The sequence below is a fragment of the Pan paniscus genome, chromosome 1 (assembly GCF_029289425.2).
Source record: "Pan paniscus chromosome 1, NHGRI_mPanPan1-v2.0_pri, whole genome shotgun sequence".
Taxonomy (NCBI): domain Eukaryota; kingdom Metazoa; phylum Chordata; class Mammalia; order Primates; family Hominidae; genus Pan; species Pan paniscus.
In genome coordinates this window covers 98080143-98094760 of record NC_073249.2, presented here as the reverse complement: position 1 = coordinate 98094760, position 14618 = coordinate 98080143, and positions in this window count along the sequence as shown.

The following is a 14618-nucleotide window of genomic DNA, read 5'->3' as shown; positions in this document are numbered from 1 at the left end:
TCTCTGCTTTATTTCACTCAAGAGGAGGAAGCCATCCTTCAGGGGAGGGCTGCTGCGCCCCACTTTGACGTGTGAGGCAGCCGGCCTGTTTCTGCTTTCAGGGCGGCCAGGGGCCTCTTGCTGGGTCAGTGGGCTGTCGTGCCCACCCCCTGGGAAGAACACAGCTGATCACGGGGGCACAGAAACAAGCGAGTCCATGCTTCAGCTGTGGTTTTGTTTTCTTGTTTATCTTACTTCCTGGGTTACTGTACAGAGTGTAAGGTGATGATTAACTTTGATTTCCATAGAAGCAATTGTAAGAGGAATCGGGCTGGAAGGACATCAAGAGAATGTGAGATTAGCCACAGAAAACCCATTCAGGGTCATGGATATTGTGAAATATGTGCCCAACAAGGGATTTGGGAGTTGTGGGCTTTGTTCTTGAGGATTTTTGGGAACTTGCTGCCCATCCACTTGATTTCAGGTAAGAGGTATGAGAGTGGACCAGATGGCCTCAGTAAGTCCTTTTCAGGCCTAGGAGCTTGGGGGGGGGGGCGGTCTTTCATGGTTATGTCCTACCCCTCTGGCCTGCACGATGCACTGGCTCCACTGTAGAAAGAACCTCTCACCTGTGCGTTATTTGTCAACATCACCATAGCAACAGAAGCCCAGACCAAAGCAGGGGTTGTATTATTTTTATTTCCCTTGTCTCTGTCGGCCTTGTTCCTAGCTGCCATCACTTGCAGTAGCAGAAAGGGCAACAAAACAGGGTGTTTAAAGAACTATTAAAACTACACATAATAAGCTATGGAATAGGAACCTGAGGAGTTATTTTTAGTGCCTTCAGAGTCACACTTCGGGAGCTATGGCACTGACAATAAGATACCCTTCTTTAGAAAATCCAGACGAACCCTTCAGCAAAAAACACACACCTACTAAGGATCTCTGATGTGGAGTGTTAGATTAGACAATGCGAGAACCTTTCCTGGGGAAAGAGACCTGGAACAATGTGGGGAGAGAGCAAAGTGTTCTCCAAGATGCTGTAGCACATGATTTAATACTGGGAGAGTATAGTGGTTCATTCTTGGGGTGGTTTCCTGGCAGAAATAAGAAATGCATTTCTTTTAAAATATTTACACTTAAGGTACATTTCAATGCCTTCCTGAGTAAAGAATGAATTTAGCACATGTTCATAGGGCATCTGCTTTGTGTGAGATGCTGTGCTATGTCCTGGGGGCAAGACATAAAGACAGTCCCGCCATAGAGTTGTTTATAGTCTGAGGAGATGGGCTTCTTTTCTGTCTGAATATCTCACCTATTTGACTGAAAGCACCATGAGGGCAGGGAGCAAACCTAAAAATCTAACTGGTTCACTACTGAATTCCTGACTCCTAGCAGTCTTTGGCAAATAGCAGGAACTCAGCAAGCATTTGCAGAGAAAATGATGCCTGCATAATTGAATGAGCAGTCGCATTACATCAATTGCTATATTGGCAATTACATACCTCTGATGGAAGTAGGTACATAATATAAGGGGAGGTAGAAGAAAAAGCACCAGGTTTGCCTGGGAGGGTGACGTCAATCCCATGAGAACTGGCATGTGATGGATTAGAAAGGGTTTGCTGGCCAGGCCCGGTGGCTCACACCTGTAATCCCAGCACTTTGGGAAGCCGAAGCGGTCAGGAATTTGAGACCAGCCTGGCCAATATGGTGACACCCCGTCTCTACTAAAAATACAAAAATTAGCCAGGCGAGGTAGCGCGCGCCTGTAGTCCAGATACTCAGGAGGCTGAGGCAGAAGAATCACTTGAACCCGGGAGGCGGCAGTTGCAGTGAGCCGAGATCGCGCCACTTCACTCCAGCCTGGGTGACAGAGCGAGACTCCATCTCAAAAAAAAAAAAAAAAAAAAGAGTTTGCCAGGGAGACCTGGGAAGAGGGTAGTCAAGAGCACCTTGGTGCTTCCACTCTGCTGAGCAGGATGGTGGTGGCAGGTTCTGTTTGTCACCTGCTCGCCCTTATCCTTTTCTTTCTTGCTAACGGAACTCCAGGTTTGTTGAGGGCAGCAGTGGATTCAGCCCCAGGTAGTGGATGGAATTTGACCTGGGCCAACCGTAACAATGGCATTCCCTGACTTCCCAGGCTTCCTTGCAGCTTGGGGTAGCCATTTGTTCATAAGCTAGAGGTAAAAGTGTGCTGCGGGTTCTACAAAAACCTTTGCTTTTCTTAATGAAAAACCGGAGTTGGGGACAACAGATTAGGTTGGAATAGCCCTTCCCTTTCTGATTTGGACCTGAATGTGATGTCTCGAGCTGTACAGCCATTTTTTTTTTTTTTCGTGAGACAGAGTGTCACTCTGTCGCCCAGGCTAGAGTGCAGGGGCGCGATCTTGGCTCAGTGCAACCTCTGCCTCCCAGGTTCAAGCGATTCTCCTGCCTCAGCCTCCTGAGCAGTAGGATTACCGGCATGTGCCACCATGCCCAGCTAATTTTTGTATTTTTAGTAGAGACAGGGTTTCACTATGTTGGTCAGGCTGGTCTCAAACTCTTGGCCTCATGTGATCCGCCCACCTTGGCCTCCCAAAATGCTGAGATTACAGGTGTGAGCCACCACACTCAGCCTGAGCAGCCATCTTAAGACCATGAGGTAATCAGTGTGAGGGTGAAAGCCAGACCTCTAAAACAGCAGAAAGGGAAGATGGGGAGACCCTGGGGTCCTGATGGCATTTTTGAGCACTTAAACAGCCCAGAAATCACCCACCTACCTTCAGACTTCTTGGCAAATGAGAATAGTGAATCTCTTTTGTTTCAAAATCAAACCAGAGTTTACATCCTGATCCACCACTTACTAGATGTCTGGCCTTGTCCAAATCACTTCACTTCCTTGAGCACTGGGTTTCTTATCTATAAGACCTACAATACCCACCTTTCTGGGTCGTTTGGATTAGAGACAAAGAATGGACAGTACCTGGTGCATGGGAGGTGTTTGCTAGTGGTGTGCCCCCTGGTGATGTATGAAGTACAAGGGTAGGGGTGGTGAGAGGAAAAGTCAGATGAGAAGGTAGGACAAATCAAAGGGTGCTGTGTACTAGGCAAAGGAGGTTAGGTTTTCATCATGTAGGCAATGGAGAGCCAGCAAAGAATTGTAAGCCGAGGGGAATTTATAAAGAGATTTGCATTGAGAAAGTATAATAGCGTGGAAGACAAATTAGGGGAAACTAAGTCTAGAAATGGGAAGACCTGTAGGGAGACGATCATAATTGTCCAAGCTGGTCAGGCATGGTGGCTCATGCCTGTAATCCTAAGCACTTTGGGAGGCTGAGGCAGACTTGAGGTCAGGAGTTCGAGACCAGCCTGGCCAATGTGGCGAAACCCTGACTCTACCAAAAAAACCCACTAAAATTAGCTGGGTGTGGTGACGCACACCTGTGTTCTCAGCCACTCAGGAAGCTGAGATGGGAAGATCGCTTGAGCCTGGGAGGTCAAGGCTGCAGTGAGCCGAGATCACGCCACTGTACTCCAGCCTGGGCAACAGTGAGATTCTGTGTTTTTGTTTGTTTGTTTGTTTGTTTGTAATTGTCCAAGCTGTCATTTTCTCTCACCTGTACCACTTCAGTTGCTTCTTACCCTGGTCTCTTTGCTGACTCTCTGTCCACTATTTCAGTTGAGAATGTATTTAGCTGTAGGTAACAGAAAACCAAATTTATAGTGACTTAAACAAATACGGGGTCATTTTTCTCACCTAACAAGTTCAGCAGTAGGCAAGAGTCAAAGGGTCAATGATGTTGACAAGTACCCAGGCCAGGTTTTTTCTGTCCTCACTCTGCCAGCCTTAGCCTGTCCCGTCATGGCTGTGAGGCCTCCTGCACTCTCAGGTGTCCTCTTTACATTTCAGGCAGGGAGAAGGGCAGAGAGCTGCGCCAGCTGACTGTGTCCCTTTTTATCAGCAAAGACAAACTTTCTCCAAAGGTCTCCCACCTCTCCCTCACTGGCCAGACCAGGGTCTTGCGGCCCATCCTCAACAGAGACCAGGAACAGGAGGGAAACTGCTGGGTCAGCCCCAAATCAGCATCTGCCCCACCTGCACTTTCTGATCCATCTTCCATGTAACAGCTAGGATAATTCTTTTTTTAAAGTTTTATTTATTTATTTTTGAGACAGTCTTGTTCTGTCACTCAGGTTGGAGTACAGCGTACCTCACTGTAACTTCAAACTTTTGGGCTCAAACAGTCCTCTTACTTCAGCCTCCCTAGTACTAGGACTACAGGTATATGCCACCACTGATTTAAAAAAAAAATTTTGTAGGCTGGGTGCAGTGGCTCATACCTGTAATCCCAACACTTTGGGAAGCCAAGGCAGTGGACTACTTGAGGTCAGGAGTTCGAGACCAGCCTGGCCAACGTGGTGAAACCTCATCTCTACTAAAAATACAAAAAAAATTAGCTGGGCATGGTGGCACACACTTGTAATCCCAGCTACTTGGGATGCTGAGGCAGGAGAATCGCTTGAACTCAGAAGGCAGAGGTTGCAGTGAGCTGAGATTGAGCCACGGCACTCCAGCCTGGGTGACAGAGCGATCTTTTAGAATGATCTTTTAAGAAACTGAAATCAGAGTATGCCCTCTCCTGCACTCTCAGTGTAACCTCCGCCTCCCGGATTCAAGCAATTCTCCTGCCTCAGCCTCCTGAGTAACTGAGATTACAGGTGTGTGCCACCACACCCAGCTAATTTTTGTATTTTTACCAAGTTGGTCAGGCTGGTCTCGATCTCCTGACCTCGTGCAGCTGCTCAACACACATTTGCTGAATGATAAATCGATGGGATGTTGGAAGACTGAACTGCAGGATGAGGCCTTGATATATGCAGTGGCATGAAAACAGGAGGTGAATTCTAGACATATTTAGGAAGGGGAATTGGCAGGACCTGTAATTTGAATGGGGTGGAGTTATTACAGAAGTTGTAGATTCTAGAATGACTTCCAGGTTTCTTGCACGGGAAAGAAGAGGAATGCTGGAATCGTTCACTAATACAGAAGGGAAGCAGGTAGGGGCAGGGAAAATGGGGAGATGAATTTTGGCCAAAAGTTTTCCACTGAGTTTGCAGCTGGGTCATGGTGATGTGAACATAAATAGCTTCAGTGGGGTAGGCAGAAGTCAGATTGCAGTCAACTTGGTGGCAATTGGGAGATGAAGACATGGAAGTAGATATACACTGCCCTTGAAGACAGCTTTCTAGGAGCATGGATGGGAGAGGAAATGGAGAAAGGGCAGTCGTTGGAGGGGGAAGCAGGGTCAAGGGTGGTTTCTTGTAATGGGAGATGCTTGAGCATCCAGTAATTGGACGCTTTCATCTCTTCTGATATATTTTACTTTTAAGCTAAAATTAGGAGTGTCTTGGAATTGCTGCTCAGATTGGATCTGATATCCAGAGAGCAAATACACGAGCTAATAAGCTGGCTACAGGCAGGCATGCTTTGCCACCTAGTGACCTTCAGCAACCCCTCTGTGTCAGGTTCCTGATCTTCAAAATTGGAGCAGTAGCTCTCCCTAGGCTTGCAGTAAGGATTGCCTCAGTGTGTGGTTGCCTTGCTGTGTCCACGGGGTGGGAAGGAAGGGCAATGTCTGGAAAGCAGGCCACTCTCAGTCTAGCTGGACTGGTCTCTGCTGCCCTCTCCTGGGCATGTCTGCAGAGTTGACATGCTGTTTGGAGAATGCCTGCTCAAGGCCTGAGTGGAATGTCAGCAGGAGGGAGAGAAGAGGAAACAAGGCTGGGCTGGGAGTGGGAAAATAGTAACAAACACACAGATTCCTGTAATAGAAAGTTCTTTAGATGTTACAAAGACCAGGGCCTTAGCCCTGGGCAGTGCTGCTTCAATGAGTACCTTAGACGTTTACTTCTTTCTTTCTTTTTTTTTTTTTTTGAGATGGAGTCCATAGGCTGGAGTACAGTGGTGATATCTCAGCCCACTGCAACCTCTGCCTCCTGCATTCAAGTGATTCTCATGCCTCAGCCTCCCAAGCAGGTAGGATTACAGGCATGTGCCACCATGCCCAGCTAATTTTTGTATTTTTAGTAGAGATGGGGTTTCACCATGTTGGCCAGGCTTGTCTCAGACTTGTGATCTCAAGTGATCTGCCCACCTTGGCCTCCCAAAGTACTTGGATTACAGGCATGAGCCACCATACCCATTCAATGTTTACTTCTTTAGAGTATCTGAAGAGAAACCTTGCAAATTGATTATTCATTCATTTATTCATTCACTTATTCACTCATTCAACAAATATTAGGGCGTATTATGTACTCAAGATGCAAAGTTTTGGGAATAAGACACGCTCCTCAAGGAACTCATGGTCTAGTGAGTGAAGACAGATACATAGATACATAGATAATTACAGTACAGTTTCAAAAGTAAAATGTAAGATGTACAGTGTATTCTTGATTACATGTATTCAATAGTTAATATGTTTTGGATCTGTGTCCCCACCCAAATCTCAGGTCAAATTGTAATTCCCAATGTTGGAGGTGGGGCCCGGTGGGAGGTGATTGGATTAGGGAGTGGTTTCTCATGAATGGTTTAGCACCATCCCCTTGGTGCTGTTCTCATGATAGTGAGTTCTCATGAGATCTGGTTGTTTAAAAGTGTGTAGCACCTTCCTACTCTCTACTGGTCCTGGTCCTGCCATGTAAGATACTCATTCCATCTTTGCTTCTGCCATGATTAGAAGCTTCCTGAGGCCTTCCCAGAAGCAGATGCTGCCATGCTTCCTGTACAGCCTATGGAACCATGAGCCAATTTTTCTTTATAAATTACCTGCTCACAGGTAGGTTTTTTGTTTGTTTTTTTTTGAGATGGAGTCTTGCTCTGTTGCCCAGGCTGGAGTGCAGTGGCACAATCTTGGCTCACTGCAACCTCTGCCTCCCGGGTTCAAGTGATTCTCCTGCCTCAGCCTCCTGAGTAGCTGGGATTACAGGTGTATGCCACCACACCTGGCTAATTTTTTGTATTTTTAGTAGAGACAGGGTTTCACCATGTTGGTCAGGCTGGTCTCAAACTCCTGATCTTGTGATCCACCCACCTTGGCCTTCCAAAGTGCTGGGATTGCAGGCATAAGCCACCACACCTGGCCTTCAGGTATTTCTTTATAGCAATGTGAGAACAGACTAATACATAAAATTGGTTCTGAGGAGTAGGGCATTGCTATAAAGATACCTGAAGATGTGGAAGCAGCTTTGGAATTGGGTAACTGGCAGAGGTTGGAAGAGTGTGGTGTGGAGGGCTCAGAAGAAGCCAGGAAGATGAAGGAAAGTTTGGAACTTCCTAGAGACTTGTTAAATTGTTGTGACAAAAATGCTGATAGTGATATGGACAAAAAGTCTAGGCTGATGAAGTCTCAGAAGGAGATGAGGAACTGATTGGGAACTAGAGCAAGGTCACCTTTGTTATATATTAGTGAACAATCTGGTGGCATTGTGCCCCTGCCCTAAGGGATCTGTGGAACTTTGAACTTGAGAGTGATGATTTAGGGTATCTGGTGGAAGAAATTTCTAAGCCACAAAGCATTCAAGATATGGACTGGCTGTTTCTAACAACCTATCTCATATGCATGAGCAAAGAAATGATGTAAAACTGGAACTTACATTTAAAGGGGAAGTAGAGCATAAAAGTTTTTGAAAAATTTGCAGCCCAGCTATGTGGTAGAATAGAAAAGCCCATTTTCAGGGGAGAAATTCCAAGCAGGCCACAGAAATTTGCATAAGTAAAAAGGAACCAAGTGCTAATATCCAAGACAATCGGGAAAATGCCTTGAAGGCATTTCAGAGACCTCCACATGCAGTCCCTCCCATCATACACCGGACCCCTAGGAGAGAAGAATGGTTTCAGGGGCCAGGCCCAGGGTCCTGCTGCCCTGCGTAGCCTTGGGACACTACTCCTCATGTCCTAGCTACTCCAGTTTCAGCCATGGCTCAAAGGGGCCAAGGTACTGCTTGGGCCACTGCTTCAGAGGATGCAAACCCTAGGCCTTGGTGGCTTTCATGTAGTGTTAAGCCTGTGGGTGCACAGAGTGCAAGAGCTGAGACTTGAGAACCTCTGCCTAGATTTCAGAGGATGTATGGAAAAGTCTGGATGTCCAGGCAGAACCCTGCTGGTAAGGGTGGAGCCCTCACAGAGAACCTCTAGTAGGGCAGTGCAGAGAGGAAATGTGGGGTTGGAGCTCCCTGACACAGTCCCCACTGGGGCACTGCCTAGTGGAGCTATGAGAAGAGGGCTACCACCTTCCAGACCCTGAAATGTTTGAGCCACTGACAGCTTGCACCCTCAACCTCAAAAAGTTCCAGTCACTCAATGCCAGCCCATGAGAGCAACTATAGGGGCTGAACCCTGCAAAGCCTTAGGGGCAGAGCTGCTCAAGGCTTTGGGAGCCCACTTCTTGCATCAGTGTGCCCTGAATGTGAGACATGGAGTCAAAGGAGATGATTTTGGAGTTTTAAGATTGAATAACTGCCCTGCCCAGTTTCAGACTTGTGTGGGGCCTGCAGCCCCTTTCTTTTGACCAATTTCTCCCTTTTCAAACAGGAATATTTACCAAATGCCTGTACTTTCATTGTATCTTGGAAGTAACCAATCTGTTTTTGATTTTACAGGCTCATAGGTCGAAGGGACTAGCTTTGTCTCAGATAGACTTTGGACTTTTGACTAATGCTGGAAGGAGTTAAGACTTTGAGGGACTGTTGGGAAGGCATGATTGTATTTTGCAACATGAGAAGGACATGAAATTGGGAAGGGTCCAGGGGTGGAATGATATTTTTGGATCTGTGTCCCCACTCAAATATCATGTTAAATTGTAATCCCCAGTGTTGGAGGTGGGCCAGGTGGGAGGTAATTGGATCACGGGGGAGGGTTTCTCATGAATGGTTTAGCACCATCCCCTTGGTGCCTTTCTTGTGATAGTGAGTTCTTGTGAGAGCTGGTTGTTTAAAAGTGTGTAGCACCTCTCCCCACCCTTGATCCTGTTTCTGCCATGTAAGATGCTCTCCCCAACTTTGCCTTCTGCCATGATTAGAAGCTTCCTGTGGCCCCCCCTGGAAGCACATACTGCCATGCTTCCTGTACAGCCTGTGGAACTGTGAGCCAATTAAATCTGTTTTCTTTATAAATTGCCCAGTCTCAGGTATTTCTTTATAGCAATGTGAGAACAGACTAATACAATAGCTATAGCTGCATTAGGCCAAATTTTTTTTTTTTTTTTTTTTTTTTTTTTTTTTTTTTTTTTTTGAGATGGAATCTCACTCTGTTGCCAGGCTGGAGTGCAGTGGTGTGATCTCAGCTCACTGCAACCTCCCACTCCCTGTTTCAAGCGATTCTCCTGCCTCAGCCTCCTGAGTAGCTGGGATTACAGGCACACACCACCATGCCCAGCTGATTTTTTTATTTGTAGTAGAGACGGGGTTTAACCATGTTGGCCAGGATGGCCTCGATCTCCTGACCTCGTGATCCACCTGCCTCAGCCTCCCAAAGTGCTGGGATTACAGGCGTGAGCCACCACACCTAGCCAGGACTAATCTTGAATAAAATCCAAACACAGTGTCTGTTTGGCTTTGAAATACAACACTGTATGATTTCTTTTCCTCTGCGATGCCCCTTCAATGGCAAAGTAACATGGTAAAGTAACCTTGTGAAATTCCACAACCAAACCAACTAGGGAGAAAGAGTAGCTGTTTAGAGCTGTAAGAAATATCTAAAAAATACTTATCTAGGTGAGAAGTATCAAAAAATGTATCTCAATTCTTATATTTAAAGGTACTATAGGCCAGGCACGGTGGCTCATGTCTATAATCCAAGCACTTTGGGAGGCCAAGATGGGTGGATCACCTGAGGTTGGGAGTTAGAGACCAGCCTGACCAACATGGTGAAACCCCGTCTCTATTAAAAATACAAAAAATTAGCCGGCTGTGGCGGTGCATGCCTGTAATCCCAGCTACTCAGGGGGCTGAGGCAGGAGAATCGCTTGAACCCAGGAGGTGGAGGTTGCAGTGAGCCAAGATTGCACCATAGCAGCCCAGCCTGGGCAACAAGAGTGAAACTCTGTCTCAAAAAAAAAAAAGAAAGAAAGAAAAAGAAAAGAAAAAAAGGTACTATAGTGGATACTGTTGTGCCACCCAGATACCCACCCCCATCAGGACTGAAGCACTCATCCTTGTCCTCCCCCCAGCACTTCTGGGAATTTTGGGTGACTGACAGTTCCCAGTTGCACCAGCATTTCCAAGAATTTGGGTGACTGACAGTTCCCAGCTGGGCTTCCTCCAGGAGTTACCCTTAAGTGAAAATTCATTCAAGATTATGCCCCCTCCTAAGACAGTCTGCATCTACTGGTCAATGTGGAAGTATATTCCCCTGCATGATTCTGATTTCCTTGTCTCAGTGGGGGACAACTCTGCAGGGCCACAACAGTTCCTGAGTTCCTGCTGTCCAGTTCTAAGGCCTTCACTTTCTCCCAGTGTTGTTGATCCTGAGAGCACGACTCAATGAACTTCTTTTACTCAAATCTCCATCTGAGAGTATGTTTCCCGAGGAACCCAGCCTGACAGGCAGTGCCAAGAGTGCTGAGGAAGCAGATTCTAAAATGAGATTCTAAACTGGAAATACTTGTTGGCCGCTGGCAGGGAGGGCCACTGGCAGTAGGTGGAGCATGGAGATTCCCCAGCAAGGTATCAGTGCAACTGTCAAAGCTTTCACTAGTGCTGAACTGGGATGGGATCCTGGGGGAAAGCAATGCTTAGTGGGGGAAATATATCAGGTCTGATAAATATATCAGGTTTTATAAAGACAATGGAATTGGATGGCTAGCTGGAGGCAATCAATGCATTGGACAAAGGCAATGAAAGGTTGAGGGTGATTGATCACCAAATAAAGGCTAAGAGTGAAAGCCCAAGGCCCTCCTTAGCAATTTAAAAGACATTTTTTATCTTTAGAGGCCCCCCAAAATTGAGAATAAGGTCCAATATTTAATTGTAAGAGTAGCAGGGCTCCAAAGAAGGTTGAATTCTTAACACTGGCAAGAAGGAGTGAGACCCTGAGACATAGGAGTGGGGGCAGCTGGGTTGATGCTTTAAAAAATCTTGAATTTTTAAATTCTCCATCTTTTGGGCCTGCAAAAGTGCCCACTTGTTCCTGGTAAAGGCTATCACTACTTCCTTGCTTAAGGATGATAGAGAAGCCTCTGGCTTGCAAGACCACACAGGTTCCCTTCAAAACCTACTCCACCTCCTCTCCTGATCTGCAAACCAATAACTAGGATTAAGTACTTTTAGAACTCAGCTAAGATTCCCCTAAGAGAAAAAATGCACCATGCCCTGGAGGTTCAAGAGGACCTAACTAGCAAATACAGGTTGGAGATGTATGGGACTGGATTCTGAGGGTGTTGGATCAAGGAGGGTGGGACATAAAGTTTGATAAGGGAGAGTGTATGGATATGGGAGCCCATTCTTTTTTTTTTTTTTTTTTTTTTTAAGACAGAGTGTCACTCTTGTTGCCCAGGCTGGAGTGCAGTGGTGTGATCTCAGCTCACTGAAAACTCCACCTTCCGGTTTCAAGCGATTCTCCTGCTTCAACCTCCTGAGTAGCTGGGATTACAGGCACATGCCTGCCATCATGCCCGGCTAATTTTTGTATTTTTAGTAAAGACGGGGTTTCACCGTGTTGGCCAGGCTGGTCTGAAACTCCTGACCTTGCGATCCGCCCCGCCTCAGCCTCCCAAAGTGCTGGGATTACAGGCATGAGCCACTGCGCCTGGCCTATGGGAGCCCATTCTTAGGATATGGGATTTAGTACTCTGACAAAGACCCTAAGAGATGTTGCTAACATTCTGATAGTGTAACTGAGTACCCCATTTTCCAAGAGATAGTTTATTTTTTTCTCTCTTTTTCTCTTTTCTGCTTTTCCCCTATAACTACATTTAGAAATGCAGTTATAGCCTTTTACCTCCTCTTCACCAGACACTCCCTACAGGGCAAGTTCATCTAACTGTGTGTTTAGAAGTCCCAGAGCAGAACTCTCACCCAAGCAGGAGGTTACCTGAAGAGACAACCTACAAGTCCATCTACAAGCCAATGTATGCCTGCTATGAGACTGTCTCACCTGGAGAGTTTTTGGCTGCTTTGGTAACCTAGTCCTGCCCATGAAGGTGCCAGTAGTCACCAGCTCGGCCACCCAGTAGACAAGGCACCAAAGCGAGTATGCAGGCACCCCAGCTGCCTGCTTCTTCCCCTGCATGCCATTCATGTCAGCATGCCAGGTCCCCTTTTAAAAGCACCTGTTTTCTGCTCCAAAAGCGAAGTGGTACCCTAAAAGCCGGAGGCTATACCTTCTTCCCCTAAGCTAGCTTTGGAATAAAAAGTCGCTTTCTTTATACCAGACCTTGCTTTTGTTAATTGGACTCTGTAAGCAGCAAGCAACTGAACCTGTTTTGGTTACAGTAGGATGGCTCTGGGAAGCTTGGAGAAAGTCATGGCCCACATTAAGTGAAGTAGGCGTGTGAGGAGTGCTGTGGCATATAGTGGAAGAGGTGTTAAATGGCTCAAAAGAGTGGGCCTGCTAGGCCGGGCGTGGTGGCTCATGCCTGTAATCCCAGCACTTTGGGAGGCTGAGGTAGGAGGACTGCTTGAGCCCAGGAGTTCAAGCACAGCCTGGGCAACATAATAAGACCCCATCTCTATTTTAAAAAAAAAGAGTGGGTATGCTAGAATTAATATGTAAAGTCAGAAAACTCACCAAATGCTTATGTTTCATCAGACATCCCAAAGAATATTCACTTTCTTTAAAAGGCTCAAAAGAGTGGGCATGCGAGGCTGGGCGTGGAAAGAATACTCAATTTCTTGAACTGATGAAGAATGTGCTGGTAAGAGAAGCTCAGGGTTGGCTGTTCTCTGTAGGCCAGGGCTGACATAGGGTATACGGTCACAGAGCTGGGCTTACTAGTAGCAGAGGGACAATAGGATGCCAGAGTCAAAGTAGCAGAATTATTGTGCTGAGCAGAAAGGTTGGAGAGGTAGCCAGGGTCTGACCAGCAGAGAAATTTGGCGATCATTAATAGAGCATGGCTTCCTGGGGACAAGATAGATGGCACTCAACAAATACGTTGTTCAATGCATTAAAAAACAAACAACAACAACAACAAAAAGAAATTAAGGATGGATGATTAGGAGGTGGAGGGCAGCCACCCTGATAAAAAGTTACAATTCCTTACTGTTTCTGCACCCGCTCAGCTTAAAAAAAAATTCATCTTTATTGAGGTACAATTTACCTACATTAAAATTCACCCATTTTAAATATATACTTTAATGAGTTTTACAGATATGTACAGTTGTTCAGCCATTAACACAAGATATGCAACATTTCCATCATGCCCCCAAATTTGCTTGTGGACAGTGGTGCGCTGGATCCCACTTATGCCACCTTGGGAGATTCAGCTGTTAACTAGCCTTTCTTCTCTACTAAATGTTCGGTCATGTCACATCGGTAATTTGAAATTGGCAATGGAGGGGTATTTACACCATGGAAATCAGCAAATGCTACAAACCAGGCTCCCTCTCCACCAAGAGCCAGTTGTTAAACATTTCCCAGGACACCGCTGCTCATTACCCTCTGCAGTCAATTCCCATCCTCAGCTCTGGCCCCTAGCAACCACTGATAAATTGCCACTATAGTCTTGCTTTTTAAAGAATTTCACATAAATGGAATCATATAGCATGTAGTCTCTTGTGTTCAACTTCTTTCATTATACTTTTAGGTTTATCACTGTTGTACATATCATTTGTTCCTCTCTCTTGTTGGGTAGTATTCCACTGTTTTTGCAGCAGTTGATGGATGTTTGGATTGTTTTCATTTGGGGACTATTATGAATAAAACTCCAATGAACTTTCACATATCATTAGTAACTTTTCATTTCTCTTTGGTAAATATCTGGGAATAGAATTGCTGTGTTAAATGGTAAGTACATGTTTTAACTTTGTAAGGAACTGCCAAACTCTTTTTCAAAGTTCCTACCTCATTCTGCATTCCTACCAGCAATGTATGACCAGTTTATCTGCATTTTTAGCAGGATTTGGTGCTGTTGCTATTTTTTATTTCAGCCATTCTGATAGGTGTGTAGTAACACATTGTAGTTTTAATTAACATTTCTCTGATAGCTAATCATGTTGAACATCTTTTCATATGCTTGAATATTCTTTTGGGTGAAATGTATATTCATGTTTTTTGCCCATTTTCTAAGTGGATTGTTTGTGGGGTTTTTTGTTTGTTTGTTTGTTTTGTTTTTTGATAGGGGTTCACTCTGTTGCACAGGCTGGAGTACAGTGGCACGATCATAGCTCACTATAACGTGGAACTCCTGGGCTCAAGTGATCCTCTTGTCTCAGTCTCCTATGTAGCTGGGTCTACAGGTGTGCACGGCCACACCTGGCTAATTTTTAAATGTTTGGTAGAGATGGGGTCTCCTTATGTTATCCAGGCTGTTCTCCAACTCCTGGCTTCAAGTGATCCTCCTACCTTGGCCTCCCAAAGTGCTGGAATTACAGGCAGTTTTTTTGTTTTGTTTTGTTTTTACTGTTGAGTTTGAGGGTTTTTTTTTTTTTTTAACTGGAAT